The 26,447-nt window shown below is 41.5% G+C and overlaps 1 protein-coding gene and 1 pseudogene across 1 annotated transcript in view; one reads left to right on the top strand and one right to left on the bottom strand.

The window, feature by feature from the left end:
• Window positions 1–26,447, top strand: part of ZNF157 (zinc finger protein 157) — a 505,987-nt gene that overhangs the window by 306,464 nt on the left and 173,076 nt on the right. The gene's annotated exons all lie outside the window — the stretch shown is intronic.
• On the bottom strand, window positions 11,774–14,002 carry LOC132418208 (U3 small nucleolar RNA-associated protein 25 homolog pseudogene; annotated as a pseudogene).

Raw genomic sequence — 26,447 nt, 5'->3', positions numbered from 1 at the left:
AGGCTGTGAGAACAGTAGGCATGGTGGCAGCGGTGAGGAGAAAGGAGTTTGGTTCTTAACATGTTAAATTAGACATGCCTAGATGGCATCTAAGTGGAGAATGTCTGTGTGCAGTTTTCCATGAGTCTGGATGTAGAGGTAAAGCTATAGATATAAATTTGAATGTCTTGGGCCTATAAGTGGTACTCAAAGCCATGAGGCTAGATGTTATCACCTAGAGAGTGAGTATAGATAGGAAAGAGACGAGATCTGGGGACTGATCCCAGGGGTACTTCAACTTTTACAGCTTGGGGAGATGAGGAGTAACATGTAAAGGAGACTGGGAGAGTGGAGAAATAAGAAAATCATATCTAGGAAATTAGTGATTAACATGTTTCAAGAAGAGAGGGATCAACTTTATCAAATACTGATAGGGTCAGGTAAGATGAGGAATTAGTTTTGGACTGAAAATTGTGAAGGTCATTGGTGACTTTGTCTAAGTAGTGATAGGGGCAAAATCTTGATTGGAGTGGATTAGAGAGAAAGTGGAAGGACAGGAATTGGAGACAGTCAGGAAAGACAGCATTTCTTTTTGCCCTTAATGTCTGTTTTGTCTAGTATCAATATACTATATCAGCTTTTTGTTATTGTTTATTTGGTACATCTCCATTCTTTTTTATTGTGGTAAAATATATATAACATAAAATGTGCCATTTTAACCATGTTTCCTTTTTCCATTCTTTTACTTTCAATCTTTCTGGAAATTTAGGTTTTTATTGTGCCTTTTGTAAACAGGTGAAAAGTCAGGCTGGATTTAAAATTTTCTAGTCCTTTGTACTATTTTGATATAGGTAAAAATACTCACAGACATTTATGTAGTTATGGATGCTTAATAGTTCAAATAGCCTTTAGAAGAATAGACATGAACAACTTACAAGTCAGAGCAGGAAAAATGGAATGATAGAAAATTGAGAACAAAAAAAACTTTGGTCTTAAAAAAGAGCTAGAAAGCAAGAAAAATAAACAAACAAAAATAGAAAAGGGACTTCCCTGGTGGTGCAGTGGTTAAGAATCCACCTGCCAAGGCAGGGGTCACTGGTTTTATCCCTGGTCCGGGAAGATCCCATATGCCATGGAGCAACTAAGCCCTTGCGCCACAACTACTGAGCCTGTGCTCTAGAGCCCACGAGCCACAACTACTGAGCCCTTGTGCCACAGCTACTGAAGCCCACGCGCCCTAGAGCACAAGCACCGCAGCTGCTGAGCCCACGCACTCTAAGGGCCCACATGCTGCAACTACTGAGCCCGTGTGCTGCAACTACTGGAACCCACATGCCTAGAGCCCATGCTCTGCAACAAGAGAAGGTGCCACAATGAGAAGCCCATGCACTGCAACGAAGAGTAGCCCCCGCTCGCCACAACTAGAGAAAGCCCATGTGCAGCAATGAAGACTGAACGCAACCAAAAATAAAATTTTAAAAACTATAGAAAAAATAAGACAAATAGAAAGCATGCAATAAGATGGTAGAAATAAATGCAAATATGTTAATAATCACAATAAATATAATAGAAGAAATTCGCCAGCTAAAAGATTAAATTTTGTCACTGGGATAAAAAATGCAAGTTACCATCTGTTTATGGGAGACATCTAAAACATAAGGACAGAAAAGGTGGAAAGTCAAAGGATGGTGTGGTTATATTAATAGCAGACAATACAGACTTTAAGGCAAAAAATACTAAAAATAAAGAGAATAACTGCATAATGATAAAAAGTTCAATTCACTAAGAAGTTTTAATTCTAAAATCATACGCATTAATATGTAATAGTCTCTTGTGGTTGCCAAGGGGAAGGTGGTGGGGAAGGGAAGTATTGGGAGTTTGGGATTAGCAGATGCAAGCTATTATATATAGGATGAATAAACAACAAGGTCCTACTGCATAACACAGGGAACTATATTCAATATCCTGTGATAAATCATAATAGAAAAAAATATGAAAAAGAATATATATATGTATAACCGAGTTACTTTGCTGTACAGCAGAAATTAACACATTGTAAATCAACTGTACTTCAATAAAATTTTTTAAAAATGAAAAAAATAGTCTCAAGACATACAAGACAGAAGTTGATAGTACTAGTAGGGAAAAAGAAAAGAAATCTAATGTATATCATACATTACTGCTCTCAACTATCACTTGTACTTGGCTAGGATGTCGGGGGACAACTCAGACGAGATGTCTCTACTGAGCACCTTCAGATATCACTCTTGCGCTGAGAGATATTTGACTCTACCACAGAATTTATGTGAATTCAGACATGTTAATCTAATCTCTCTAAGCTATAGTTTCCTTTTCTTTTTTTAACTTTTAATTTTATTTATTTGTTTATTTCAGTTTCCTTATCTTTTATTATTTATTTAAACATCTTTATTGCAGTATAATTGCTTGACAATGTTTTGTTAGTTTCTGCTTTATAACAAAGTGAATCAGCTATACATATACATATATCCCCATATCTCCTCCCTTTTGCGTCTCCCTCCCACCCTTCCTATCTCACCCCTTTAGGTAGTCACAAAGCACCGAGCTGATCTCCCTGTGCTATGCAGCTGCTTCCCACTCGCTATCTATTTTACATTTGGTAGTATATATTACTCCATGCCACTCTCTCACTTCGTCCCAGCTTACCCTTCCCCCTCCCTGTGTCCTCAAGTCCATTCTCTACATCTGCATCATTACATTATTCCTGTCCTGCCCCTAGGTTCTTCATAACCATTTATTTTTTTTAGATTCCATATATATGTGTTAGCATATGATATTTGTTTTCCTCTTTCTGACTTACTTCACTCTGTATGACAGACTCTAGGTCCATCCACCTCACTACAAATAACTCAATTTCGTTTCTTTTTATGGCTGAGTAAGATTCCATTGTATATATGTGCCACATCTTCTTTATCCATTCATCTGTCAATGGGCACTTAGATTGCTTCCATGTCCTGGCTATTGTAAACAGTGCTGCAATGAACACTGTGGTACAAGACTCTTTTTGAATTATGGTTTTCTCAGGGTATATGCCCAGTAGTGGGATTGCTGGGTCATATGGTAGTCCTATTTTTATAAACTTTTAATTTTATATTGGAGTACAGTTGATTAACAATGTTATGCTAGTTTCAGGTGTACAGAAAAGTGGTTCAGTTATAAGCTATAGTTTTCTCATTAGTAAAACGGCAATAAAAATCTTTATCCCTTGGGGATATAGTTGGGAATAAACTATATAGTGCATGTGTTGGAAAGTTTTTTCTGCCCATCACTTCCATCACTGGTTCTGCCTAGATGAAATGCCAAGGTTCAGCGGGATCTCCCTTCCCAAATCCCATTACCTTTCTAGGCTCTCAGCAGGTCACTGTTATTCTGTGAGGGGCTTATGAGTGCCCTGGGCCATGGAAAACAGAGCTGTCACATGAAGTTTTCATAATATGTGCAACAGGAATGACATATTTATCATAGCAGAATGTGGACACTACGTTCACTTGTGGCCAATTATGTAGGATGAGGTACTCCAAGTGTTTTCTCTCTTCCTCATTGCCACCCCAAGAGTTATGTCCCATAAGCTCTGGGAAAGACTGACCATAATTATGCCCTAATTGGGATCTGGAATGCTCATGCCTAGGTCCTCTGCCTCTTTGTCTTCTCCTAACATTTTCTATTCTCATCAGCTGAACATGTAACTGGACCTAGGATCTCTCCCTGTCCAACCTACCCATAATATATCACAAAAAAGCCCTGTTTTGTGGTGTGCAGAAATCCCTTCACTTTGACACCTTGTTGGGGGGACTTGTTCTGGAAAGCTCTCACTCTCCTTTCCTGAAGTTGGTAAAAAATTTTTTTAAAACCCTGTCGAAACTTTTTTATTAGTTTATCTTTCTAGCTACCCTGTATTAGCCATGAGGACCATGGCCAGCTTCACAACCACATTCCTTTCCAAGTTGCATTTTCTTTCTCTTTCAGTGACTTTGGGCTTCCTGTTTTTCCTCCCGACCACCTATAATGCAAGAAATAAGTCAAGGATGGAGTTATAATGCATCTGGTAAGTCTTAGAATTCATTCGTAATAGGGCAAAACAGGAAACAGTCCAAATATCCATCAGCTGGTGAATGGATAAACAAATTGTGATACATCCATACAGTGGCTAATTACTCAGCAATAAAAAGAAGCAAAAGTGCTGACATACAATACAAATGAGTTTCAAAAGTGTTATGCTGAGTGAAAGAAGCCAGACGCAAAAGACCATACTGTGTGACCCCATATATCTAAACTCCATATCACTCTATAACTCCATATGCATGCCTCTGTACTGTATGTTTACCTGAAACTCCAGAACAGGCAAATCTAGTCCATGGTGACATAAAGAAGGTCAGTGGTTACCTCAGGTTGGAGGCGGTGTATAGACCAGAAGTATCATGAGGGAGACTTCTGGGGACTATTCTATATTCTGATTTGAATGAGTTGTCAAAACTCATCAAATTGTACACTTAATATGTGAGCACATTATATACCTTACTGTGTATATTATCCCTCAATAAAAGAAAAGTTTTTTAAAAAACAACAAAACTTAGAACACAGGATTTACCTCAGAATAATACTAACCCACATCTTTTCCAAGAGGCATAGGTCTGTTTTTCCCAAGCATATTGATGCTTTGACAGATTCTAATTTTCTAACGTTTGCACCCATGGGATCTTCCTCTGTGGTCCTCTCCCTGCCTGAAGTCTCACCTGAAGGCGTTGGGGACTGAGTGATAGCTGCCTGAGTAGAGGGGATGGATCCATTTTGTTTTTTTTTGTTTTTTGTATTTTTTTTTTTTTTTTTGCGATACGCGGGCCTCTCACTGCTGTGGCCTCTCTTGTTGCGGAGCACAGGCTCCGGACGCGTAGGCTCAGCGGCCATGGCTCACGGGCCCAGCTGCTTCGCCGCACGTGGGATCCCCGCGGACCGGGGCACGAACCCGCGTCCCCTGCATCGTCAGGCGGACCCTCAACCACTGCGCCGCCACTAGGGAAGCCCTCCATTTTGTTTGATGCTGTCTTCCTCACACCTCAACAATGCCTGGACCAGGGTTAGTGCCATAAATATGTGCTGAATGAATGACACTGGAAAGCCTCCTACAGTAACTGAGAGGACATTTCATCTCGTGAACTTTTTAAGGTGCATGGTTCCCCACAACTTACTTGGTTTGTGTGCAAGAAAAATCCTCACTCAAGGAGAGAGGGCTGCAGTAAGGTGGAACAGTGGGAGCTGTTTGTCAGTCTCTTCCCATGATCTCCATTTCCGTTGGTTCCCAGCAGATCTTTTCCCAACAGTCAGTATCCAGCAGATTTTACATAGACGTGCATACAAGTAACTATCTTGCTGGTACAAACAGATCCAAAATAAACATTCCCACAGTATTTCTGATTATTTTCTTTATTGGGGTATAATTTACATACAATAAAATGCTACCATCTTAGGGTATGTAGGGTGTTGAGTTTTCACAAATATATAGACCCATGTAACCTCAACCCGTACCAAGATATTTCTATCACTCCAGAAAGTTTCATCATGATCTCTACCCAGTCAATCCTCCCCACCCATTAGTAACCATTATTCTGACTTCTATCACAATAGATTAGTTTTGCTTTTCTAAAACTTCAAGTAAATGGAATCATACAGATTGTACTCTTTTCTTTGTGGCTTCTTTTACACAGCATATTGCTTTTGAGATTCCTCCATGCTGTTGCATGTATCAGTTTTTTTGTTCCTTTTTATTGCTGAATAGTATTTCATTGTATGGATGTACCAGGGTTGTTAACCTAGTCACCTGTTGTTGGATAGTTTGCAGCTATTATGAATAATGTTGCTATGCACATCCATGAAGGGCAATGAGTTGGTTTCTGAAATGAAAGTCATAACATCCTTCAGGAAAGCTCAGTGTTTGGCTGCTCCATAGTTTCGGTTTTAGAAACTATGCGGGTCAGTAACTGGCAGTCTGGGAAGATGGATGATTGGAAACCTGCTGGGAGTGTGGAACTGGTGTGCCTGTGTTGGGCATTATTCAGGGTTCCTGTGGTCATCACTGTGGATTAGTGATATGAAGAGCCTGGCCATGCCAGTGATTGGGGGACTTTGAAGTGTCCACTGGCAGTCCCTGTAGTTCAGCCATGGGTGGCTTCTGCTGGTCAGTGAATGATTGGCAGCCAGAGGAATCAGGGGCATGGTCCCAGGGATTTGGGACCTCACATGACCAGAGATCAACTTTCCTGAGTTCGTCAATCACTGGAGGACCTGGTGCACACCTGGTTTTCAGTGTCTAAGAAGTGGGTGGGGAGGGTGAGTTTGAGTTTTCATCTCTGTCAGAAGAGGGAGGACCAGGTAGGTTGCCCTGGATGTGCACTGAAACATGCAGAAGCTCAGTTTATGCACACAAGATGTTGTCTCCCCTCAGCCTGAGCACTTTGAAGACAATGGAAAATAGGAATATTGTTTATTGGGAGCCAACCCTGCATGGGGTTCAGAATCGCAGAGTGACAGGGACTTCCCTGGTGGTCCAGTGGTTAAGACTCCGCGCTCCCAATGTAGGGGGCATGGGTTTGATCCCTGGTTGGGGAAGATCCCACATGCCGCGTGGCACGGCCAAAAAAAAAAAAAAAAAAAAAGAATCGCAGAGTGACTGAGTATGGGCACTTTGGAGTCAGCTGAACTTGGCTTAAGTATTTCCTGGTCCTTCTACTTGCTAGCAGTGTGACCTTGGGCAACCGACTTCACCTCACTGTGCTTCCGCTGCTTCTACTGTCAAATGGTCCAAATGATGATCATTGTCAGGTAGCTGACAAGGTTGCAGTGAAAATTAAATGAGGTACCTGATATTGATCACCAGGGCCTCAGGGCAGAGGCAAATTCCAGACTTGGTGTCCCTGAGACAGGTCACCATCTTCCTGCTGCATGAGCACCACGTGGCTGGTGTCCCACATCCAGAGCCCTTCCTGTTTCAGTGGAAAATGTGGTGCAGCCGATGGAAGAAAGGTGAGATGGGAGGGTCAGCCCCACAGCCTAGAGGAGGGGGAGGCAGCTCCCTGCAGGGTGTCTGCGAGCGAGGTCTGGGTCGGGGTGACCACCGGCCCCAGTCAGGGAGACGCTACCCCCGATGCCCCGCACAGGCCCTTCAGTCCTCACTGGCTCTGTGCACATGCTCAGTTGATCCCCACCAGAGCTGCTTTCCCCCAGCACAATACTGTTAAATAAGCTGTAGACCTAATTCAAATTTCACCATTTTTCCCACTAGTGTTCTTGTTTCAAGATCTTCTCCAAACTTTGACTGTTCCTCCGTCTATCCTTGTCTTTAATGACCTTGACACTTTTGAAAAGTACAGTTCAGGTATTTTGTAGAATGTCTCTCAACTTAGGTTTGTCTGTTATTTTCTCATGATTAGATTGTGGTTTTGCATTTTAGCAAGAATGCCACAGAAATGTCCTCAGTGCACTTCTTGAGGAGGTACGTGATGTCGATGTTAAACTTGATCATTTGGTTAAGGTAATATCTGCTGGTTTCTCCATTGTAAAGTTTCTGTTTTTCGCATTGTACTTAATAAATACCTTGGGGAAGATACTTTGAGACTATGCGAATATTCTGTTGCTATTCAATCTTTTGCCCACTAATTTTAGCATTTATCAGTGGATCTTGCCTACAACAATTATTACCGTGGTGTTTGCCCAATAGTGGTTTTGTATTTCCTTCATTCCTTCTACATTTATTAATTGGGATTATTCTCTAAGAAAGAGCTGTCCCTCCCCGCTCACTTATTTATTGTCTTTTTATTCACTTTTTAATTTATATCAGTATGGACTCATGGATATTTATTTTATTCTCTGGGTTATCCTCCAATACAGTAGCCCCTCCTTATCTGCAGTTTAGTTTTCCACAGTTTCAGTTACCCATGGTCAAATGTGGTCCAAAAATATTAAATGGAAAATTCCAGAAACCAACAATTTATAAGTTTTAAAATTGTGTGCCATTCTGAGTGGTGTGATTAAATCTCCCGCCATCCCGCTTCGTCCTGCCTGGGGCTGTGAATCATCCCTTCATCCAGTGTATCCCACCCGTTTGTTGCAATATAGCAGTGATTGTGTTCAAGTAACCATTACTTTACTTAATAATGGCCCCAAAGTGCAGGAGTAGTGATGCTGGCAGTTTGGCTATTCTCTACTGTGCCTAACTTATAAATTAAACTTTATCATAGGTATGTATGTGTATAGGGAAAAATAGTATGTATAAGGTTCGGTACAATATGTGGTTTCAGGCATCCATTGGGGATCTTGGAACATATCCCCCATGGATAAGGGGGGAGCTACTGAACTAGCATTATTTATTGTGTTGCTCACATTGTCCCAGCTGTGGCCATTGGGAGCTCCTTCACGTTGGCTCCTGTGTCCTTTTTTTTTATTGTTTAAATAAACTTTAAAAAACTACAATAGCTTTCGATTTATAGAAAAGTATCAAAGATAGTTTTCCCTATCGTTAACATCCTACATTGCTATGGTATGTTTGTCACAACTAAGGAACCAACATTGGTACATTACTGTTAACTAAACTACACACTTTATTTGCATTTCTTTGGTTTTAAACTAATGTTTTTTTTTCTGTTGCAGGATCTCATCCAGGACACCACATTACATTTATTCATCATGTCTCTTTGGCTTCCCCTAGACTGTGAGTTTCTCAAACTTTCCTTGTTTGTGATGACCTTGACAGTTTCTAGGAGTACTGGTCAAGTGATTGATACAACATTCTTCAGTTGGTCTTATCTGACATTTTTCTCATTACCAGACTAGGGTTTGAGATTTTGGGAAGAATACCACAGAAGTGAAGTACCATTCTCATCACTTCATATCAGGGGTACATGCTATCAACCTGACTTATCCCCAATAATGTTAACCTTGATCACTCCCTTGGCAGAGGTTTGCCAGCTTTCTCCACTATAAAGTTACTCCCCACCCCCTTTCTATACTCCAGTCTTAGGAAGCAAGTCACTAAGCACACCCAGGGATGGGGAGAGGATGTTAACCACTACCTCCTGGACGGGGAAATATCTACACACATTATTTGAAATTCTCCAAGTTATCTGTCTCATCTCTCCCATTTATTAGTTTATTCAATCATGTATTTATATCAGTATGGACTTATGGATATTCATTTTTATTTCATGGGTTATAATCCAATACTATTGTTTATGTTTTGTTGCTCAGATCTCTAGCTTTGGCCATTAGGAGCTCCTCTGGGTTGGCTTCTGTATCTTTTTGACATGCCCTGCCTTTTTTGAGTACGTTCTTACTTTTTGGCACCACAAGATGTTTCAGGTTCATCTTGTAGTTTCCCTGCTCCAGCCCTGGACTCAAGCACTTCGCCAAGAAGCCCTAACTCCTTTTATTGGAGAATGGTGGTATTGAGAAACAGGATCTGGGCACTAAATGTGCTCACTGACTAGGCAGAACACTCCAGTGTTACCTAGTATATTCTTAGAGCCCAATCAAGAGACAGAAATCACACAGGAGTTTGAAGAGAGCATGTTTAATATAAGTAATTAACTATAACAGGGAATTGGAGGAATGGGAGATTGGCTACTAAGAGGTAAAGAGCACTCCAAAGAATAGCAAATATAGGGAGTAGCCTTTATCCCTAGTGCTGAGATAAAGCACCTGAGAAAGAGGCCACTCCCCATCTCTCCACCCCGGCTTAGAATTTGATCTAATTGGAAAGGGCACGACCAAGACCCATTGGATGGCAGAGAAGTTTGCTGAGCTGGTTGGCAGGGCTTGATGGAAGTCTGCCCTCTGGGATGACGGGGGAAGACGTTTATGGGATGTGCCACATGCTTATGGCCGCTGGGTGCTACTGTCCACCTAGGGATGCACTGCAGAAGCCATGGGTGCTGCAGGAACTTGGTGAGAGCAGCACACCAGAGCTAGGAAGAGAAGTCTCTTCCTCCTCCAGTGTCTTTCTATGCCCTCTACTGATAACTGAAATACTTAGGCTAATTTCTTTCCTTTCCCATCCTCTTCAGTGCCGTTATACTATTCATTTTTAATATAGGTATGTTCATTTGTTAGTGTATATGTCATTTAGGGTTCACCCCACATTGTAGTTAATTTTAATTTTTTTGGAGGATGTGAAACAGTATGGTTTCATGAATCAAAGCTACACAAAAAGGTATATTCAGAGAAGCGTCACTTATCTCCTTGTCCCTACTATCCTGTCCCTTTCCCACCTATCCCATGTAGGTAAGTGAGCTCTTTAGTTTCAAGTGTATCCTCCTGTATTTCTTTTGCAAGGACATGTATGTCTTCTTATATCCCCTTCTTTCTAGACACTCTTTAAAGCTTCACTTTTTTCATTTAACAGTATGAAATCATTCCATATCCATTCATAGTCTTCCTTTTGTTGGAGATCTTTAAGATGGATTTCTAGATGTAGGATTGCTGACTCAAGAGGTAAGAACAAATGTAGTCTAGTTAGATATTACCCAATTCCTCGCCAGAAGGATTGAAGCAGTTTGTGTTCCCAACAGAAATATACTAGAGTGCTTTTTTCCCCACAGCCTCACCAACATAACATATTGTCACACTTTTAATTTTTACCAGTCTGATAGATGAGACATGGCATCTTGGTGTTATTTTAATGTGCATTTTGCTAATTGTAAGTAAGTTTGAGCTTTAAAAATATATTTGGTGGCCATCGTACATCTCTTTTTCTTTTTGTGAATTACCTGTTCATGTCTTCCCATTTTTTAAATTTGTTTTGTATTAAAGTATAGTTGATTCACAATGTTGTGTTAATTTCTGCTGTTCAGCAGTGATTCAGTTATACATATACATACATTCTTTTTAAAATATTTTTTCCCTTGTTTATCCATTCCATATATAATAGCTTGCATATGCTAACCCCAGCGTCCCACTCCATCCCTCCCCCACCCTCCATCCCCCTTGGAAACCACAAGTCTGTTTTCTACGTCTGTGAGTCTGTTTCTGTTTCGTAGATGCATTTGTGTCAGGTTTTAGATTTCATATATAAGTGATATCATATGGTGTTTGTCTTTCTCTTTCTGACTTACTGCACTTAGTATGATAATCTCTAGTTGCATCCCTGTTGCTGAAAATGGCATTATCTCATTCTTTTTGATGGCTGAGTAGTATTCCATTGTATATATGTACCACATCTTCTTTATCCATTCATCTGTCAATGGACATTTAGGTTGCTCCCACATTTTTAAAATGAGGTTTTTAGGCCCATGTTTCTCAATTTTTAAGAGTTCTTTATATCAGGGATCAGCAAACTAGAACCCATAGGCCAAATCTGGCCCACCACCAGTTTTTATAAATAAAGTTTTATTGAAACACAGCCACACTCATTTGTTTACATATTGTCTATGCTGCTTTCACACTACCCCTGCAGAGTTGGTAGTGTAGATTGAGTCAATTCTTTTCGTTCTTTTTTTTTTTTAAGAATTTACCAAGTGTAATAAATTAGAGGTGAAGTCACAACAAAAGAATTTATGGCGTCCAAAAAAATTCACAAGTAGAAGTTTCCTTCTATCAACTTCTCAGAGTCCCATGAGCTCTCCCCTGACCTCTGAAAGATGAGTTTTACCAAAATCTGGTTTACACTGAACTTTTCAGGTATATATGATCTGAAAAGAAAGAAGTATCTGATAAGAACCTGCCTGGTGCTCCTTCCTTGTTGCAGCCCTTCTTTGTGTAAGTGATCAGAATCAGGTCCAAGTGACACAGAACCAAGCATGACATATCACACCAAACACCATTTCCTGTCCAACCAATTCTCATCTCTCTCCAGTAATGAAGAGGTGGACGTTCTTCTTGGACTGCAGCATCTGTGCAGCCCGCTCGACCCCGACCACAGCAGCCAACCTCTGGGCATCGTACTTGGAGTAGAGGACAGTGCAGGTCCAGGCAGCTTCCTCTCCTCTGGTGGTGGCTTGCAGCATGTTACAGACTTCACTGTAGAAGTGGGGATATGTTGGCAGTTCATAGAAAATCAGGTTCCTGATGCCTTTTATTGTGTATCTTTTGTAGAAATGGAAGCGCTCTGTGAGGAGCAGGAACTGCTTCTCTCCTTGAAGGAAGAAGTGTCTGGCCCTGGAGACACCAGACTTCTGGGCACACTCGCAGATATGAGTGAAGTTCAGTTCCTCCTTCTTGAAGTAATTTCGGAGACGCACAAAGTCCAAGTAGGAGGGGACATAGATAAGCGTGTGAGACATGACTGCGTCACGATACTGAGGCAAAATCTTGTTGACGAAAAAGTTAAACCTGGCATCAATCACTGAAGCTAGGTTTTCAGCTTCCATCCTCTGGAAGACACGTGGGAGCTGCACCAGGACATGACTGATGCAGCCTGTCATTGGGACGTTCCTCACAGCCACCTGGCCTTGCCCATGGACGCAGTATTTGATGAACACAGAGTTGATCTGGGCATCCTGCAGGGCCCCAGACAGCAGCGTCTGACGATAGTACTTGGACTAATTATTGAGGCTCCACATGCGCACTCGAGAAAAGTCCACCCCATGTGAGTCCAAGGGCAGTAGGTCCATGTGGTGCATCAAAAGCAAGACATGCTCCCAGTTCTGCATCAGGTAAATGTCAACTTGATCAATGATGAGAAGCTCAATAGAAGACAGAAAGTCAAAATCTCTCTTCTTCTCTCCTTCTCCACCAATGATGGTCCTCAAGCCCAGAGGGGAGGCAATGAGGATGTCTGACGAATAGAAGGGGGCATAAAGTCGGATGCTTCTCTGCAGTATTGCCACTCCAGTCCTGTCGGCATCGATGTTGCCGACAAATACAGCTTCATAATCCTCAGGCCTCTTCAGGTTGGGTGGTCTCTCCTTGGGATCTGAGCCATACTCTCCATTAAACCTTTTTGTTGCCTACAATTATTTTCTTCTTGCTGTCGCCCTCAAGAAGACTGATGAAGAGCTGTACCACCCGCAAAGCAGCTTCCCGGAATGGCACCACTATCAGCACCTTGGGCCTCATTAGCCCTTGGTCCCTGAAGTCATCATCATCACCCACCCCAAGTTTCTGGCTTCGGCACCTGCTGTTGTTGGTAAGCACCTGGGCATTGGCTTTGAGGACGTGATTTATCACATGCAGGCAGTACACGTGGCGGATCTCTTCCCCATTCTTCAGGGCAGTCCTTTCTGGGTAGAACAGGTCCCGGTAAGAATTCATAATTAAGAAGAGCTCTTTCTGGAAGGGTGTGAAGGGGCTACTTGAATTTGGGGGACCAGAGAGGAACTGGCTGTTGGTCTTGATCCAGGTGGATTCCAGAAGCTTCTGGAGATGAAGTGACTTTAAGTCAATGTCCTTTGGGGGTTTAAAGGTTTCCGGTTTCCAACTGTTGAAACCTGGATGAAAAGACAAGCTGGCCCAGGATGGGCCATTTTAGCTGGTGGGTAGTTTTGGGATTTGTGGCAACAGCCTGGATTTCTTTTTCTTTCAGTTCTTTGTTTACATGTTGTGCAAATGGATCTTGTAATGCTTTCAGAGAACAGTTGCCTTCTCTTTCCTCTTCAAGAAAGTTGGTTTCTAGGCTGAAGAGTGACTCATGTTTTGCATCTGTAAACTCCTCTGGGGATTCCTCTGATGTGCCAGGTGGCCCGTGCCCATCTTTTCCCTTAGGGTCAGCAGGTAAGGCCGCATTCTTCTGCATGTCAGTAGACGCTACTGCCGTCTCTTCCTCCACACTGATGTCACTATCGCCATCTTCAAGATTCATTTCTGTCTCATCTATAACACTGTCTTCTTCTTCCTCTTCCTCCTCCTCATCTTCCTTGGAAACATCCTTTAATGTGGCAAGTAGTCTGTTGTAACCAGAAACTTGTTCTGGTTCACTCTCTGCTTCACTTTCAGAACTTGAAGTATCTAAACTCTCTGACAGTTGACAAGTCTGTGGTTTTGCTTCCTTTCTGGAAACCCTTGGAAGGTGGAAAACAGAAGTTCAATGTTTTGAAATAAAAGATTTGGTAAAGCTGTCTTCTCTTGTAACTTAGAAAGAAGATCAGTGGACGAAAGCAGTTCAGGAGCTTGTAGTTCTAAAGAAGTCATGATCCACACCATTGTAAAGAAATCATATCCCAATAAAGATGTTAAAAAAAAAAAGTCATGATCAAGTGGGGTTTATTCCAGAGACACAAGGATAGTTCAACATCAGCCCGAGAGGCTTGTCTGCTCACCCGCCGGGGTGGACGGGGCTGGGAGCTCAATTCTTTTCATTCTTGTTTCTTTATTCTGCTCTGTGGTAGTTATTTCCACTATTTTATCTTCCAGGTCACTTATCTGTTCTTCTGCCTCAGTTATTCTGCTATTGATTCCTTCTAGAGAATTTTGTATTTCATTTATTGTGTTGTTCATCATTGTTTCTTTGCGCTTTAATTCTTCTAGGTCCTTGTTAAACGTTTCTTGTATTTTCTCCATTCTATTTCCAAGATTTTGGATCATCTTTACTATCATTACTCTGAATTCTTTTCAGGTAGACTGCCTATTTCCTCATCATTTGTTTGGTCTGGTGGGTTTTTACCTTGCTCCTTCATCTGCTGTGTGTTTCTCTGTCTTCTCATTTTGCTTAACTTACTGTGTTTGGTGTCTCCTTTTTGCAGGCTGCACGTTCGTAGTTCCCGTTGTTTCTGGTGTCTGCCCCCAGTGGCTAAGGTTGGTTCAGTGGGTTGTGCGGGCTTCCTGGTGGGGGGGACTGGTGCCTGTGTTCTTGTGGATGAGGCTGGATCTTGTCTTTCTGGTGGGCAGAACCGTGTCCGGTGGTGTTTTGCGGTGTCTGGGACCTTATTATGATTTTAGGCAGCCTCTCTGCTAATGGGTGGGATTGTGTTCCTGCCTTGCTAGTTGTAGGGTGTCCAGCACTGTAGCTTGCTGGTTGTTGAATGGAGCTGGCTCTTAGCTTTGAGATGGAGATCTCTGGGAGAGCTTTCACTGTTTGATATTACGTGGAGCTGGGAGGTCTCTGGTGGTCCAATGTCCTGATCTCGGCTTTCCCACCTCAGAGGCACAGGCCTGACACTTGGCTGGAGCACCAAGACCCTGTCAGCTACATGGCTCAGAATTAAAGGGAGAAAGAAAGAAAGAAAGAGAGAGAGAGAGAGAGAGGGAGGGAGGCAGGGAAGGAGGGTGGGAGGGAGGAAGAGAGAGAGAGAGAGAGAGAGAGAGAGAGAAAGAAGGAAAGAAAGAAAGAAAGAGAGAAAGGAAGGAAGGAAGGAGAAAAGAAAGAAAAAATAAAGTTATTAAAATAAAAAAAATATTAAAAATTTTTAAAAAAAGAAAAAAGAAAGAAGAGAGCAGCCGAACCAAAAAAACAAATCCACCAGTGATATCAAGCCCTAAAACTATACTAAAAAAAAAACCAAAAGCAAAAAAAACGGACAGACAGGCCCCTAGGACAAATGGTAAAAGGAAAGCTATACAAACAAAATCACACAAAGGATACACATACACACTCACAAAAGGAGAAAAAGGAAAAAAATATATATATAAAAAGGAAGAGAGTAACGAAATCAATAAAGATATCTACCAATGATAATAAACTCTAAATACTAAACTAAGATAAACATAAAACCAGAAACAAATTAGATGCAGAAAGCAAACTCCAAGTCTACAGTTGTTCCCAAAGTCCACTGCCTCAATTTTGGCATGATTTGTTGTCTATTCAGGTATTCCAGAGATGCAAGTTGATTGTGAAGATTTAATCCACTGCTCCTGAGGCTGCTGGGAGAAATTTCCCTTTCTCTTATTTTTTGCATGGCTCCTGGGGTTCGGCTTTGGATTTGGCCCCACGTCTGCATGTAGGTCGCCTGAGGGTGTCTGTTCTTCGCTCAGACAGGATGGGGTTAAAGTAACAGCTGATTAGGGGGCTCTGGCTCACTCGGGCCAGGGGGAGGGAGGGGTACAGAATGCGGGGCAAACCTGTGGTGGCAGAGGCCGGCGTGACATTGCAACAGCCTGAGGTGCGCTGTGTGTTCTCCCGGGGAAGTTGTCCCTGGATCATGGGACCCTGGCAGTGGCGGGCTGCACAGGCTCCCGGAGAGGAGGTGTGGATAGTGACCTGTGCTCGCACACAGGCTTCTTGGTGGCTGCAGCAGCAGCCTTAGCGTCTCATGCCCATCTCTCATGTCCGCACTGATAGCTGCGGCTCACGCTCGTCTCTGGAGCTCGTTTAGGCGGTGCTCTGAATCCCCTCTCCTTGCGCACCCCCAAACAATGGTCCTCCAATACTTCTAGGTAGGTCTCTGGACCTGCTGTGGCACTGTGGGGCCAGCTCAGACTCTGATCTGGCCTTACTCCTGCATGTACTTGTCTCCAAAGTCCACAGTTGCCCCCAAAGTCCACAGCCTCGATTGTGGGAACACTCGTTTTCTCTTCAGATATTTCACAGATTCAGGTTTTACCAAGCCAATTGCAGGGGTTTAATCCGCTGCTCCTGTGGCTGCACGGAGAGATTTCCCTTTCTCTTCTTTGGTCGCACAGCCCCTGGAGTTCACCTTTGGTTTTGGCCCTTCCTCTGCCTGTCAGCCACCCTCAGGCATCTGTTCCTGCCCAGCCAAGAGGGGTGAAAGCAGAGGCTGATTAGGGCTCACTTGCTCACTCAGGCCGGGGAGAGGGAGGGATACAGCTGTCACAGTTGGGGTGTGGGGGGAGTGCCTGCAGTGGCAGAGGCCAGCAGGAAGTTGCTACAGCCTGAGGCATGCCATGCATTCTCCCAGGGAAGTTGGCCCCAGATAATGGGACCCTTGGCAGTGGTGGGCAGCACAGGCTCCCAGGAAGGTGTGAGCAGTGACCTGCACTTGCTCCCGGGACCCTCGGCAGCAGCAGCGGCAGCCGTCGCGCCCGCCTCTGGGATCCTAGGTAGCAGCTGCGGCTCGCATGGGTGATGCCCTGCCGTCTGTGAGTGCATGTAGGTAGAAGCTCCTATGGTGGGATTGCCCCTCTCCTTGAGCACCCTGCAACAATGGTCTCTTGCCTCTCAGGAAGGCCTAGGCTTTTTCCCAGACTCCCTCAGTTGTGGTGCACTAGCCCCCTTCAGGCTGTGTTCACGCAGCCAACCCCAGTCCTCTCCCTGGGGTCTGACCTCCGAAGCCTGAGCCTCAGTGCCCAGCCCCCACCTGCCCTGAACAGACAAGCATCTCAGGCTGGGGAGTGGTGGTTGGCACCAATCCTCTGTGCGGGATTCTCTCTGCTTTGCCCTCCGCACCCCGTTGCTGCGCTCTCTTGCATAGCTCCGAAGCTTCCGCCCCGCCACCCCCCATCTCTGCCAGTGAATGGGCTTCCTAGTGTGTGGAAACTTTTCCTCCTTCATGGCTCCCTCCCAGAGGGGCAAGTCCTGTCCCTACTCTTTTGTCTCTGTTTTTTTCTTTTTTCTTTTGCCCTACCCAGCCACGTGGAGATTTTCTTGCCTTTTTGTAAGTCTGAGGTCTTCTGCCAGCGTTCAGTAGGTGTTCATTAGGAGTTGTTCCATGTGTAGATGTATTTTAGATGTATTTGTGGGGAGGAAGGTGATCTCCATGTCCTACTCCCCTGCCATCTTGAAGGTCCTCCTGGAAGTTTTATATTTTTTAATTACAGATTCAATTTCACTTCTAGTGATCAGTCTGTTCAAACTGTGTTTCTGCTTGACTCTGTCTTGGCAGGCTGTATGTTTCTAGAAATTTGTCCATTTCTTCTAGGTTGTCCAATTTGTTGGCATATAACTGTTCACAGTATTCTCTTATGATTTTTTTTTTTTGCAGTACGTGATTCTCTCACTGTTGTGGCCTCTCCCATTGTGGAGCACAGGCTCCGGACGCGCAGGCTCAGCGGCCATGGCTCACGGGCCCAGCTGCTCCATGGCATGTGGGATCTTCCCGGACCGGGGCACGAACCTGTGTCCCCTGCATCGGCAGGCAGACTCTCAACCGCTGCGCCACCAGGAAGCCCTCTCTTATGATTTTTTTAATCTCTGTGATATCATTATTATCTCTCTTCTTTCATTTCTTATTTTGTTTATTTGGGTCCTCTCTCTTTTCTTCTTTGTGAGCCTGGCTAAAAGTTTATCAGTTTCATTATCCTTTTGAAAACCCAGCTCTTGGTTTCATTTACCTTTTTGGTTTTTTTATCTCTATTTTTTTTACTTCCTCCCTGATCTTTATTATTTCCTTCCTACTTCTGACTTTGGGCTTTGTTTGTTCTTCTTTTTCTAATTCTTTTATGTGGTAGGCTAGGTTGTTTAGTTGAGATTTTTCTTATTTCTCGAGAATGGTCTGTACTGCTATGAACTGATTTTGCTGCATCCCACAGATTTTGGAAAATTGTGTTTTCATTTTCATTTGTCTTGAGGTATTTTCTGATTTCCTCTTTGATTTCATTGTTGACTTTTCTTTTAATAGCATGTTGTTTAGTCTCCACGTGTTTGTTCTTTCCCCCTTTTTCTTTCTGTAGTTATTTTCTAGCTTTGTGCCTTTGTGGTCAGAAAAGATACTTGAAATAATTTCTATCCTCGTAAATTTGTTGAGGCTTGTTTTGTGACTTAGTATGTGATCTATCCTGGAGAGCGTTCCATTTGCACCTGAAAAGAATGTGTATTCTGCTTTCTTTGCACGTAGTGCCCTGTAGATATCAATTAAGTCCAACTGGTCTATTGTGTCATTTAGGACCTCTATTGCTTTATTGATTTTCTGTCTCAGTGATCTGCCCGTTGATGTCAGTGGGGCGTTAAAGTCTCCTACTCTTATTGTACTATTGTCAATTTCTTCCTTTATGTCTGTCAGTATTTGCTTTACATATTTAGGTGCTCCTGTATTGGGCACATATATGTTAACGAGTGTAGTATCCTCTTCTTCTATTGATCCCTTTATCATTATATAATGCCCTTCTTTGTCTTTCATTATAGCCTTTGTTTTAAAGTGTATTTTGATACGAGTATTGCTAGCCCTGCTTTCTTGTCATTTCCATTTGCACAAAATAACTTTTTCCATCCCCTCACTTTCATTCTGTGTGTGTTTTCTCACCCTGAAGTCTCTTGTAGGCAGCATGTTGAAGGGTCTTGTTTCTTTATCCAGTCAGCCACCCTGTTTTGTTTGGAGTATTTAGTCCATTGAGATTTAAAGTAATTATTGATAGGTATGTATTTATTACCATTTAATTCCTTGTTTTCTCATTTTTTTGTAGTTTTTTGTTCATTTCTTTTTCTTTTTGTGGTTTGGTGATTTTCTTTTGTAGTATGCCTGAGTTCCTTTCTTTTTGTTTTTTTGTGTATCTATTGTTGATTTTTGATTTGTGGTTACCGTGGGATTCATATATGTTGACCCATAATTGTATCTACTTGCTATAAACTGATAATCATTTAAGGTCACACACATTCTAAAAGATGTACATTTTTTACTTCCCTCCCCCACATTTTGTGATTTTGATGTTCTATTTTACATGTTCATGCTTATCCTTTTGCTGTTAATTGTAGTTACAATTGCTTTTACAAATTTTTTTGATTGTTTTTTAATCTATATGCTGGCTTATTTAAGTGATCGTCAATCCTTTTATATATCTGCCTTTCCAATAGATTCTTGCTTCTTTTCTTTTTAGAGAAAACCCTTCAATATTTCTTTTAGGGAGGTTAATATTGCTGAATTCCTTTAGCTTTTGCTTGTCTGAGAAATTCTTTATCTTTCTTTCTATTCTAAATGGTAATCTTGCTGGGTAGGGTATCCTAAGTTGCAGGTTTTTCCCTTTCAGGACTTTGAATATATCATGCCACTCCCTCTGGCCTGCAAAGTTTCTGAAGAGAAATCAGCTGAGAGCCTTATGGGGGTTCCCTTGTAACTGACTCCATGTTTCTTTGCCGCCTTTAGAGTCCTCTCTTTATCTTTAACTTTTTCCATTTTAATTATGATATATCTTGGTGTGAGTCTGTATGGGTTCATCTTGCTTGGGACCCTCTGTGCTTCCTGTACCTGGATATCTGTTTCTTTCTTTAGGTTTCAGAAGTTTTCAACCATAATTTCTTCAAATACATTTCAATTCCCTTTCCTCTCTTTTCTCCTTCTGGAAGCCCTATAATGCGGATGTTGGCATGTTTTATATTATCCCGTAGATCTCGTATGTTGCTTTCGTTTTCTTTTTCATTTGTCTTTCTGTCTGCTGTTCTAATTGGGTGATTTCCATTTTTCTATCTTCCAGATCAGTTATGTGTTCTTCTGTATCACCTAGTCTGCTGTTAATTCCTCCTAGTGTATTTGTCATTTCAGTTATTTTATTCTTCAGTTCTGCCTGTTTCTTTTTAATATTTTCTTGTTCCTTGTTAAAATTCTCACTGTGTTCATATATCTGTTTCCTTAATTCGGTTAGCATTTTATTGCTAATGCTTTGAACTCTTTAATAATAATAAATAATTTCTGTTTCATTAGTTGTTTTTTCAGGGGTTTTCTCTTGTTCTTTCATCTGAAAAAATTCCTCTGCCTTCTCATTTTGCTTAACTTCCTCTGTCTCTATGAAATTAGGTGAAATAGTTACCTATACCAATCTTGAAGGAGGGTCCTTGTGTGGGAGCATCACAATACTGTCTTCATGTGCCCAGTGGCTTTGATGGGAGAGCTGGATCTGAAGTGAGCATGAATCACATCTTCCCCCAGAGTGTGCTGGTAGCTATCACATTGGTAGAAGGTGGGGCTGGAAATGGAGGGGCTAGAGCCAGGGCCAGATGTGGTCTAGGGCTTCTCCTCTGCTCAGTGGCCAACACCACCCTGTTGGGGGTGGGGGTGGGGGTAGGGGTGGGGGTGGGTCCTAAGTTGCTGGAGCATAAGTCCTAAGAGTCCGGTCTGAGCTGGCTCCATTCCCTCTAAGTGTGTGCTCTCCCGTCTCCCAGCACAGGCACCCTTGTCCCAAAGGGGAGCAGTACTGGAGCAAGAGGAGCTGGAGCAGGTGCTTGGTGTGGGTCAGGGCACAGGCTGTAGCAGTACCAGCACCAGTCACTGTTCTGGACCATTCCTGCAAGTGCCAGCAATGGCTGCCTTCACCTTGTTTAGATGCCATGCTGGGTCTGAGCCAGCTCGGTCCCTCACAACTGTGCACTCCCCTCTGCCATGGTAGCCCTCACCCTAATGCAGAGCTGCACCATGGAGCAAGTGGGGCCAGAGCAGAGGCTTAGCTCAGGCTGGGTCACATGCTGGGTTGGTCATGGGAAACCAGCCAGAGTCCTGGGTAGTTTCAATATGCTTCCCCACCCTTGTTCCGGGGAGTAAGCAAGCATGTGCATGCTCTTCATGAGTGGTGTGTAGGTTTCTTACAGCCCTCCTATTAGTCTCACTGGTTTTCAAACCAGCTCCAGTTTCTTGTCTTCCCCGTGTCAGACCCCAAGGCTGGGTGCTCAATATGTGGCTTGAACTTCTCACTCCCCAGGGAGGACCTCTGAGCCTGTGCAGTCCCCTTCATCTTCTGTGCCCTCTCTCAGGGGTGCATGTCTTGACCTGATTGCTTCTCTTCCCTTCCTAGCTGATTCTGTGTGGATCATTTTTACAGCCATTTTGCCAGTCTCCAGTTTGTTTTCAGTGAGAATTGTTCCACACGTTGATGTATTTTTCATGTGTTTGTGGGTATAGGTGAGCTCTGCATCCTCTTCCTCTGCCATCTTGATCTCCCCTTCTCTCTTCCCTCCTCCTTCTTTCAATCTCCTCTTCTCCTGAACTTTGAAAAACTTTAAGAATGACAGAAACAGGTTTCAAAAAAACTGTTCTGAAAGCTGCAGGCATGAGATTGCACCTCTGATCCTGAGAAGAAGGCATGGAAAACTGGAACAGTCTCTCAACAGTTCGAACCACAAATTTTCAGCAGTTACAGATAAGAAAAATTGCAGCCTGGGACAGACCACAGTCATATGCCCTTCTTGCCCTATATAAATTAATCCTGCCTCAGCTTGGGAAGTTTATCGTTCTTAAGTTTCTAACTGATGCACATCCGTTGAGTAAAATCTTTAAGTACTCTTAGAGTCACAGTTTTTCTCTCGACAGGTTCATTCTGTAATAATAAAGGGGTTAATTCATCAAAAGGACATAACAATCCTGAATGTTTAGGGACCTAATAACAGAGCTTCAAAAAGTGTCAAGAAAATCCTGATAGAACTGCAAGGAGAAATAAATCAATCCACAATTACAGTCCAATATTTCAACACCCTTCTCTCAATAATCACTAGAATAAGTAAACAGAAGAGAAGAAGTAAGGATATAGAAGACTTGGATAACACTATCAACCAACTTGCCCTCATTGACATTTATAGAGCATATCGGCAGACTACACTTCCTTTACAAGAGCACATGTAACCCATTTACCAAGATAGACCATATTCAGGGTCATGGAACCAATCAAATACATTTAAAAGTATTCATATCATACAAAGTATGGCCTGGGACCAGAACTGAATTAAATTAGACATCAAAACCAGAAAGATCCCTGGAAAATCCCCAAATGTTTTGAAACTAAATTACATACTTCTAAATAATCTGTAGATGAAAGAAGAAATAAAACTTGAAATTATAAGATATTTTGACCTAAATGAAAATGAAAGCACAGCATATAAAAATAGGGGGATTCAGCTAAAGAAATATTTAGAGGTACATTTATAGCACTAAGCATTTATATTAGAAATTAAGAATGCTCTTAAAGCAGTAATCTCAGCTTCCTTCTTAAGAAACAAAAGCTGTACGAGCAAATTAAATCTAAAGTAATTAGAAGAAGGGAAATAATAAAGATCAGAGCAGAAATCAATGAAATAGAAACCAGAAAATCAATAGAGGAAATCAATGAAACCAGAAGCTAGTTCTTTGAGAAGATCAATAAAATTGTGAAACCTCTAACCAGAATGATCAGGAAAAAAAGAGAGAAGACACTAGTCACTAAGATTAAGAATGACAGAGGTGAAATCACTGCAGGTCCTAAAGATGTAAAAAAGGATAAAAGGGAGCACTATTAGCAAAGATGGAGGAGTAAGGATCCCTGGAATTTCACCCTTCCATAAAAGCAATGAAAAAACTGGCAAAATATTGTCAAAATCAACTTTTTCACAACTCTGGAAATCAACCAAAGTTTTTCAGTTACCTGGGAAGCATTTAGTCAAGAACATATACTGAATCTCAGTATGAACAGCAAGTTCTGTGGCATTTTAACTTTCCCTACTCCCACCCCCAACTCCCCAGTTCAGTGGCAGACTTGAAAAGACCACATTCCCGGTACCGGTAGGCAGAACGGAGTTATTGCTCTTTCTAAGAGCTGCTATAAACATGGGAGGACAAATATCTCTTTAAGACCCTGCTTTCAATTCTTTTGAATATATATCCAGAAGTGGAATTGCTGGATCATATGGGAGTTCTACTGTTAATTTTTTGAGAAACTGTTATATTTTTTTCATTAGTGACTGTACATTTTACATTCCCACTACAGTGCACAAGGGTTCCAATTATTCCACATCCTTGCCAACACTAGTTATTTTCTGTTTTTTGATAGTAGCTCTGCTAATGAGTGTGAAGCGGTATTACATGTAGTTTGGATTTGTATTTCTCTAACAATTAGTGATGTTGAGTGTATTTTCATGTGCCTGTTGTCCATCTGTGTGTCTTCCTTGGAAAATGTCTATTCAGGTCCTCTGCCCACTTTTTTTTTTTGGCCGCACTGTGCAGCTTATGGGATCTTAGTTTCCTGACCAGGGATTGAACCCATGACCCCTTCATTGGAAGCACAAAGTCTTAACCACTGGACTGCCACGGAAGTCCCATGCCCACTTTTTAATTGGGTTGTTTTGTTGTTGAGTTTTAGGAGTTCTGTATATATTCTGGATATTAATCCCTTATCAGATATACAGTTTGCAATTATTTTCACCCATTTTGTGTGTTGCCTTTTTCACTCTATTGATAGTGTCTTTTTAAAAATTAATTAATTTGTTTTTGGCTGCATTGGGTCTTCGTTGCTGTGCGTGGGCTTTCTCTAGTTGTGGCAAGCCAGGGCTACTCTTTGTTGCGGTGCACAGGCTTCTCATTGTGGTGGCTTCTCTTGTTGCGGAGCCTGGGCTCTAGGCGCGGGCTTCAGTAATTGTGGCACGTGGGCTCGGTAGCTGTGGATTGCAGGCTCTAGAGCGCAGGCTCAGTAGTTGTGGCACATGGGCTTTGTTGCTCCACGGCATGTGGGATCTTCCTGGACCAGGGCTTGAACCCATGTCCCCTGCATTGGGAGGTGGATGCTTAACCACTGCACCACCAAGGAAGCCCTGATAGTGTCTTCTGATGCACAAAAATTTTTAATTTTCATGAAGTTCAATTTGTCAAATTTTTTTGGTTGTTGTTGTTGCCTATGCTTTTGGTGTCATACCCAAGAAACGATTGCTGAATCTAAGGTTGTGAAGTGTTTGCCTTATGTTCTTAGAGTTTTAGATCTTACATTTAGGTCATGGATCCATTTTGAGTTATTTTTTTAATATGGTGTTAGGTACGGATCCAACTTCATTCTTTCCCATGTGGATATTCAGTTTTCCCAGCACCATTTGTTGAAATGGCTGTTTTTCCCCCACTGATAGCCTTGATAGTACTGATCGCCTTGATAGTCTTGATAGCCTTCTCAAAAATCATTTGATCATATATACAAGGGTTTATTTCTGGATTCTCTGTTCTATTCCATTGGCTTATATGTTTGTCTTTATGCCAGTACCATATTGTTTTGATTACTGTACCTTTGTAGTAAGACTGAAATCAGGAATTGTGAGTCGTCCAATTTTGTTCTTCTTTTTCAAGATTGTTTTGGCTATTCAAGGTCCCTTGAGATTCTATATGAATTTTAGGATTTTTTTGTGTGAAAAAAAATTGGGATTTTGATAAGGATTGCATTGAATCTAGATCAGTATTGACATCTTACCTATGTTTTCTAATCTATGAACATGGGTTATTTTTCCATTTATTTCTGTCTTTATTTTCTTTCAGAAATGTTTTGTAGTTTTCATTGTACAAGTCTTTTAACTTCCTTGGTTAAGTTAATTCCTAAATATTTTTATTCCTTTTGATATTATAAATGCAATTGGTTTTTAAATTTCCTTTTTGGATTGTTCATTGTTAGTGCATACAAATGCAACTGATTTTTGTGTGCTGACCTTATGTCTTGCTACTTTGCTGAATTTGTATACTAGTTCTAACAGGGGTTTTTTTTGGTGTCTCTATCGAATGTAGGGTTTTCTACATATAAGAGCATATTATCTGTGAACAGAGATCATTTTACTTCTTCTTTTCCAATTTATATGCCTTTTATTTCTTTTTCTTGCCTAATTGCTCTGGTCAGGACTTCCACTATTTTGAATAGCAGTAGCAAAGGTGGGCATCCTTGCCTTGTGTCTGACCTTAGAGGAAGTTTTCAGTCTTTTACCACTGAGTATGGTATTTTCTGTGGGTTTTTCATACATCAATCTTACTATGTTGAGGTAGTTTCTTTCAATTCCTAGTTTGTTGATTTTTTTTTTATCATGAAAGAGTGTTGAATTTTGTCAAATGCTTTTTCTCCATCAATTGAAATGACCATTTGGCTTTTCGACCTTTCATTTTGTTAAGTTGGTGTATTACATTGTTCAGTTTTCATATTGAGCCAACCATGCATTCCAGAAATAAATCCCACTTGATCATGTTGTATAATCCTAATATGCTGTTAATTTGGTTTGTTGACTATTTTTGCATCAATATTCATAAGGGATTTTGGTCTGTGATGGTTTTTTTTTTCCTGTAGTGTCTGTCTGGCTTTGGGATCAGAATAAGGCTGGCTGATTATGAATGAATTATGAATGAATTAGGGAACATTGTCTACTCTTCAATTTTTTATTGAAAAGCTTGAGAAGGAATGATGTTAGTTTTTCTTTAAATGTTTGGTAGAATTCATTGAGAAAGCTATTAGGCCCAGAGATTTCCTTTCTTGGGAGATTTTTGATTACCGATTCAATCTTTTTACTAATTATTGGTCTCTTCAGATTTTCTATTTCTTCATGGTTTAGTCTTGGTAGGCTTTGTTTTTCTAGGAATTTGTCCGTTTCATTTAGGTTATCCAATTTGTTGGCATACAATTGCTCAGAGTACTCTCTTTTAATTCTTTTTATTTCTGTAGAATCAGTAGTAATGTACTCACTTTCATTTTTGATTTTAATAATTTGAATCCTCTGTTTCTTTCTTAGTCCATCTAGCTAAATGTTTATCCATTTTGTTGATCTTTTCAAGAATCAGCTTTGGGTTTTGTTGCTTTTCTATCACTTTTCTATTCTCTATTTCATTTTATCTCTAATCTTTATTATTTCTTTCCTTCTGCTAGCTTTGGATTTAATTTTTTCCTCTTTTACAGATTCCTTAAGTTGTAAAGTTAGATGTTGACTTGAGATC

This window comes from Delphinus delphis, chromosome X (assembly GCF_949987515.2).
Source record: "Delphinus delphis chromosome X, mDelDel1.2, whole genome shotgun sequence".
Lineage (NCBI taxonomy): Eukaryota > Metazoa > Chordata > Mammalia > Artiodactyla > Delphinidae > Delphinus > Delphinus delphis.
This window is presented reverse-complemented; position numbering and strand designations above follow the sequence as displayed.